Here is a 7,863-nt window from a genome sequence, read left to right on the forward strand (position 1 = left end):
TTAGCCGTCTTCTTGGGACATCTATTAGAGTAATGTCCCGGCTCTCCACAATTGAAGCACTTGTTGTCATTAACTGCATTTGGCTTTTTCGTGCGCCATTCCTCTGTGGAGCATTGGGGGTACATTGTTTGGCTGCTACTGACGCTGAGCTGGTGCCTTGTACTGCTGTTGCTGCTACTGTGCACGCTGCTGCTGCTGGTTGTAGTTGGGACCTATCTGACCTTGATAGCGCTGCTGAGGTTGAGTTTGTTGAGGGTTGGTACGAAAGCGAGAGTTGCTCCTAGATTGCTGTCCTTGAAATTTCCTCTTCTTGTCCTCCATCTGGCGGTGCTTGTTCTCAATCACTAAAGCTTTGTCCACCAGCTACTGGAAGTTAGCAAAGGTATGGGACAACAGCTGGTACTGGAGACCATCATTCAAGCCCTCCATAAACAGCTCCTGCCTCTTTCCATCCTCGTCTACCTCAGTAGGTGAATACCGTGACAATTGTATAAACTTGTCACGATATTCAGCAATAGTCATGCTCCCCTGCTTGAGAGCCAAGAACTCCTTCTTCAGCTTCATCAGTCCTATAGGTACATGGTGAGTGCGGAAGGCACTGCAGAACTCAGCCCAAGTGATGGGATTAGCTTCGGTGCGGCCGAAGCAGAATGAGTCCCACCAATCCTATGCAGCTCCCTGCAACTATCCAGAAGCATATAAAACTTTCTCCCTATCATCACATTGGGCAATCTCCAGTTGCCTCTCAATGGCACGTAGCCAATCATCAGCTTGGAGTGGATCGGCAGAGTGCTTGAATACAGGTGGGTGTCCTTTCAGAAACTCTCCCCTCTTATCTCTGACATGAGGGGGTGCATTCCCATTCCCTTGCCCCATGTTCTGCATGTTCTGGGCCATCTGTTGAAGCAACTGGGTCTGCATCATCATCAGCTGCTCCATGGTGACTGGGGGTGGTGGCGGCGGTTCCTCGCCTCCCTGGTTGTTCCTTCTGGTGTTCACCATCTGTAGAGGCATCATATAAGTCTCACATGTCCAAGCATATAACTCTTACAAGATACTGGTGTAACAAGAGTAGGTGTAGACAAGAGATATATGTAGGGTATGCAAGAAGATATTTGTTCTGAACTTTTCCAGCAAGTTGGATAACAGCTGTGCTGTAAAACAAGCATATCTCACTCTATGATTATCATATGATTGCGTAGTATACCTTTCTGGAAATCTTATGAAATTCTCTACAACTTTTGTTTAGAACACTTTTTCAGATTCTGATGTTTACTTAGTCAAATACGGACGATAAGCAGTACTGTTCCAGAATCCTGACAGCGCAGAAACCTCAACTTACAACAGCTGTATCTCATAATTTATAATAGCTATTGAGGTGATTCCAGAGCCAAAAGAAAGATGTTGAAGTCTACTTATCGCCATAAAAATTTCATGACCTTTGAGTATCTAGATTACGAGATATGAACTGATAAATATAGACTGTTCCGAATGATACAGAATGGACAGCATGATAAAACGAAACCCAACTATTTATTCATAATATCCTTAAACCTTAACCTTAACTAAATGACCGTGGACATGCCCACAAGTCATCACAATCATATCAAAGATCCAAATCAAACATTATTCATAATGATAAACATCCAACCATGCAACTAACACTTGTCCAACCATTAAAAGAAAGAAACTAAATACTCTCTCGCGTAGCTACGCATGCTTATTACATATTTTTAAGACTCTCCTATGGGTACGAGTCGATGTTGGTGCTGGTGCTAGGGTCTCCAGACTCTCCTCTGGTCCTCAGGGGCGACTGAGCGGGTACTCCTGAATCTTCCACATCTGGACCTCCTAGCTGCTGCTTCAGTGTAGCGTTCTCACGAGCCAGCTGCATGTAGGCCCTCCCCATGACATCGAGCTCATCCAGGGCCTGATCCAAGTCAGTGTGGGTCTCAACCAAGCACAATAGGGTAGGCCTCAGCCTCAGGTTCGCCTCTCCAAGTGGTGCAGTGATGTTGCACGTAGACTATCCGCTCCGACGGCGGGGAAGATAGCGGTCATCCTCCCAGGCGATGTCGTCGAAGTGACGGTCGCGATTGACCATCAACGCCTGTCGAGCTGCATCCCTGATGACGCCCGCACATGTGAGCCATGTAGTGGTGGTGCAATGGATGTAGCACACCCGAGTCCCCTCTTGGATGTACACTTCTGTCTCCTAGAAGCCGGTGTAGTCGGGGTGGGTCCAATTCTCCGTCCTGTACTGTACAGTGCCTTCAGGGTGGTAGCAATGCACAAGTGCGAGAAGCCTAGGGTGGTAATAGCCATCACCCTCCAAGTCGTAGTGGATCTCCACAGTCCATCCCTGAGCCAACGGTGCATTGTGATCATCATCATTGTCATCATCCCCATCGTCTCCACCGTCTCCATCGTCTCCACCATCTCCACCGTCTCCACCATCTCCACCGTCATCACCTCCATCAGCATCAGAATCATCAGAACCATCTCCATCATCGGGGTCACCAGCTCCCTCCTGGCCACCTTGTTCCTGCATTTCCTCGGGATCTTCCTCAAACTCCTCTATAACAATGGGTCCCTTGAACATGGGTCCCTCTTCTGTTTCTTCATCCATTGGATCCTCCAACAAGTCCTCCAGAGGTTCCCCCATGGGCACCTCCACAGGTGGTTCCTCCTCTTGGTTCCTTAGAGCCTCCACAAGGTGTGCCAGGACACGCTTGCCCAAAGTGAACCTGGTCCTCCTAGTGGGCATCAGGATGGTCCTCTACAAGAATGAAAAGGTTGAGTATTAGAATAAAATAATTTTTGGCAACAGATAAAGAACATAATATAACCAAAAAATTTATAGCAAAGTAAAATTAGTAAAATAAAGATAATGAAATCCTAAAAACGTCCATTTCTATCTAGGTTGTTCATCCTACAGTCAGTTATAGCTCTGATACCAATGTGTCGCACCCAATTTTGCAAAGCAAAACTAAGTACTCATATATGTGCGCCCAGGATGTCCAAACACACACATATATCACAAATTGCAATAGTATCAAAGTAAAGTACTTATTACATAGCATATCTCATCATAAAGTTAAATACAAAGTTTGCTCGAAGGCAATATTATTACAAACACAGCGGAATAACTAGCCCAACTACCATAGGGACTCCAACTGGTGAACGTCTCCCTAGTAGTCCTGGACATCCTCCAGAAACTCTTCATATAAATTATCTGTTACCCATCCGGGATTTTCATTGATGTAAAGCAAGTGTAAGCTCACCATGCTTAGCAAGTATAACAAAGGGATCTATGAGGCTCAAATAGGCTTGACACTGTTTGACTACGGTTCGCAATTTTAGTTGATCAATTTTTAGCAACCTAAATTACTACTTTAATGAACAGTCCCAATTCCCAAGTGGTATTAAAGTATCATCAAGCTTTATCTCATAACCCATCCATCCATCATCCAAAGTAACCACTAATCTCGAAGGATCCAGACCGCTCGTATCCGTGAGCACGGCTGTTATAACAGGTTAATTATTTCTATAGAAATTGTACATCTTTACCCACCGAGCCATGATTCCCAATGCTGGGGTTCGTGAGACCCACTACACCTCTTCCTAGGAAGTGTGGTAGAGTTTCACTATGAAACCCTTAGCTAGTTGCACTAACAAGTCATACCTACAAAGGAATGGCACGCGTGGGCATCGCAGCACGGTGCACACCCTAACAGAAAAAGGAAAGATACCCTCTTACCCCTTACTAGAGCTACAGATGAGCTAGTACAATCTAGATAATAGGTTAAAGTCAGAGCCATGTGACACTTGGGGTTGTATGGTCCCTCCTGGGTTGCCGCTTTAGGATTAAGTCCTTATGGAGAGGCACTAGGGTACTCAACCCCATACTCCAGCCCCCTATCTGTTGCTAAAAAGTTCCATTTTATCACATTGCATATAGTCTTTAAACATGTTTAACAATTACTTCATGTTAAGTGCTGCAGCATCCATCCAAAATGCCTACCCAATAAACCCAGGTATCAAGGATATGTGGTACAAGGAATTATCTAGGTAAAGTCCTTAAAGGCAATTCAAATTAAACTCATGCATGAATGTAAGTGGTAGTAGTTCATAGGTAACAAGGGGCCTTTGGTACACTTGCCTTCCTCAAAGTCGTCCTGGGAGTACTGCTGATCCTGCTGGGGGTCCTCAGTCACCTCGAATGGCTCACCCTCTAATCGTGATCCAAACATCAATCAAGCATCATTCCAATCATTACATGCATACAAGATAGAACTCCATTAGAACAATACACCAAATAGTGAAAACATATGTTGAAAAGCTTATAGATCTATTATACGCATTGCTATGAACACATGAGCAAAAGAATCACTCAAATCGGACTTAAAACGTGAAAGTTATGCATGAAATAAGATGTAATGGCAATTCTATAAATAAACTAACCTATTTTTGAATTAAAACAATTAAAAATCTGAATTTAAATGAAATTTGGACCGGGCATACTATTTCTAGAAATGACAGGGTTCTAAACAAATAAAATCAGGACCGAAAAATAATTATTTTGAACTAACCAGGACTGCGGGTTGATTCACTAAAAACCAAGGGTCTATTTTGTAAAACTGGCATGGCTGACCGCGTGTTGACCGGGGCTGCTGACTCATCTGACACGTGGCACACTATGGTTCACTCGGTGCACCACATGGCATGGACCAGTGCTGACGCAGGCACGGTGCGCCGGGTCCATGGCTCACCGTGGACCGACCACTTAAATCCAACCGGTTTCTAATCTAGGCCATCCGTGCTAGATCCAACGGTGCAGGGGTGAGGGCCGGGCGGTGGCTCGCTGGGGAAGAAGGAGATGCCGGCAGCGCCATGGCTGGTGCGAACTGGAGCTTGGGCTATGGCTTTCTAGGGCACCAAAACAAGAACTGAGGGCACGGGGATGGTCAGGAGCTCACCATGGGGTCGACGGTGGTGGTCGCGGCGTCCGAGAGGGCTCTGAAGCTGGTCGTCGACGGCGGCCGCAAACTGGAGAGAGAAAAGGTATGCGGGTGAGGATGTATCCAGGCAAAACAAGGCCAAAACACGAATTGGGAAGTACCAACGGGCGCGGGGAAGTACGGCGGTGCTTCGGGTGGCTTTGGTGACGGCGTTCGCGCTCGGGAGGGGAGGATTCACCGGCGGCGGTTGCTCACGGTAGTGAGCAGGGGATGGAGAAGGGTAGAGGGGAGGCTTGGCCTTTATAGGTGGGTGGCTGCGGCATACAAGGAAGGGGAGCGGGATAGTTTCGGCGCCTTCCATATGGATGTCGGTGGCCTTCCATCGGAGCCACGCCATTGATGGGTAGAGAAAAGGAAAGAGCGTCGGGGAAGAAAGGAAAGAAGACAACGGGCGCATGCGGCTGACAGGTAGGACCAGCTGCGCAGCGGGAGAGAGAAGGAAGGGAGCGGCGACATGGGCGTTGTGGGCCACGGTGCTGAGGTGGGCTGTGCTGGTGGGCTGGCCTAGTTCCGCGAGAGAGGGAACGGGCGGTGGCTCGGCGATGAAGGCGGCCGAGCTGATGCACACGCGGGTGGCAAGCTAGGCCGCATGGGGTGCGGGCCAGCACGCCAGCGTGGGGCAGCCGCTGAGTGGGCCATCGCCAGGCAAGGCAGGTCGGGAAGGGGGAGGAAGAAGGCTGGGCTAGCTAGAGTTGGGCGAGAAGGTGAATTTTTTTCCAAATCAAATTTTTATCCAATTCTATTTTCTCCATTTTCATTTTAAGCCAAATTCAAATAAGTTTTGAATTCAATTTCAAATCATCTAGCCCTACACTCAATCAAAAAAACTATATGATTCGGCATGAATGCAACAAACAAGTTTCTAAACTTATAGTTTATTTTATTTATACAATATTTATTATTTGGCCTATGTTAGAAATACCTAGAAAATGTATAAATAGGGCAAGAATTTAATTGCTAATTTGCAGTAGAATTTTGGGTGTTACAGATATGCTGAAGATCCAATCTCGGAATAAGACCATGACTTAAGAGCTAGAGGAGTTCAGGAAGAAGGCCGTTCGCAACTAGGGTCACCTGATCGAGGCACTCAGGTAGACTGAGTACCTACAGGACAAGTATGAGAGAACATGGTAGGCTTGGCAGAAGTTTGATAGGAAGCGCCTCAGGGAGATGAAGAGTATGTGGGATCAGCTACCCAAGGAGATTCACAGCAAGACAAAGCCTAGGATAAAGGAGTTTGAGTTAGCCTTGACTCGCCTCAACCTAGACGCCTACCCTACCCTACCTGGAGCCAAGCCTACTGAGGAGCTCACCGAGGCCTTGAAGTACATGTCCCGACTTCACAAGTCTGACGAGGAGATCAAGATCGAGAATAGTCGTATCCTAGCTACGGTGTACGAGTTAGGGTAGATGACCCTACGTGGTCATGAGTCATGTTAGTAGCTTCCGTAAGTTGTACCCTAGGATGTACCCCTTATGAGATGTATTATGAGACATTATGCGTAGTACGATTCTCGCACGTCTTCAAGTGTAGCTACTGGAGATGATACTATGTAATAAAACCCATGTAATGAATGTTTTGGATCTTATTACATCTTATGAATCTTATTGCTTCTTTGTAATGAGTGTTGGATAGTATAAATGTTTTTCTTTAAATCGCCAAAATCATGTAATCATATTGAATTATAAGCACTTATGGCACACACACTAAATTCTCTATGATCCGTGTTGTAGATGCCGAACTGCCGATCTAATCGCCTAATGAACCGTGGACGTGCGCCCACCCCTAAACTAATCGAACCAAATGGGGGGCGTGGTGGCAACAACCATGGCCATGGCTGTGGCTGTGGACGTGGAGGGATACCCTTCCACTTGGAGAATACTCCGCCGCCTGAGGAAAACATTCCACCACCACCACCACCGAACCTGGCAGAAGTGATGGCACAACAGACCTAGCTTCTTATAGCTCTTGTTGAAGGAGCAAACCGTCGCTAGGGAGGTCAGCAGAATGACTTCTAAAGGAAGCTAGAGAGATTTCTGAAGCTAAGGCCACCTACCTATGATGGCACCAACCCTGACCCGCTTGTAGCCAATGACTGGCTCAAGGAGATGGAGAAGAAGCTTGACCTCACTACTTTCACCAACGATGAGTGTGTTGGAGCAGCCACACACCAGCTCATAGGTGCAGCACGCGCCTGGTGGGATAGTTTTAGTGATTCACATGAAGACCTTGTCAACATCTCGTGGGATGAGTTCACCAAAGCATTCACTGAGTACCACATTCCCAAGGGTGCCATGGAGGCCAAAGCTGAGGAGTTCTGCAACATCAAGATGGGAAAGGACAGGTTGACTGAGTACACTACTCATTTCACCAACCTTCTACGCTATGCACCTTCCTATGTTGTGAACTCTGAGAAGGAGAAGCTAAACTATTACCACAAGGGACTTAACCCGCACATCAAGCTGAAGTTTGGCAGTATTGAGAGTAACATGTTGCGTGCTCTGGTGGATCGTTGCATCCAGATTGAGAAGGACCACGCTGAAGCTGGAGAAGAGTACAGGGAGAGGAAGCGTAAGCCTGATGAATCCTTCCATGGTCGTGATCGCAAGAGGTTCCATAGAGATGCACCATCTAGGGAATGCTCTCGCCACTATAGGGATGACAACCCTAGATCGAGTAGGGGTAGTGGGGGCTACACCGCCAAATACTCTCACCCTGCTCAGGATCGTTACACCCAGGACCATTATGCTTAGGACCGCAACACTTAGGACTGTTTCAACCATCCCCGCTCAGCGAATGAACGCCCAGCACAGAACCACTCCGCACCAAGCACTGGAAGCT

This window comes from Miscanthus floridulus, chromosome 16 (genome assembly GCF_019320115.1).
Source record: "Miscanthus floridulus cultivar M001 chromosome 16, ASM1932011v1, whole genome shotgun sequence".
NCBI classification, from domain to species: domain Eukaryota; kingdom Viridiplantae; phylum Streptophyta; class Magnoliopsida; order Poales; family Poaceae; genus Miscanthus; species Miscanthus floridulus.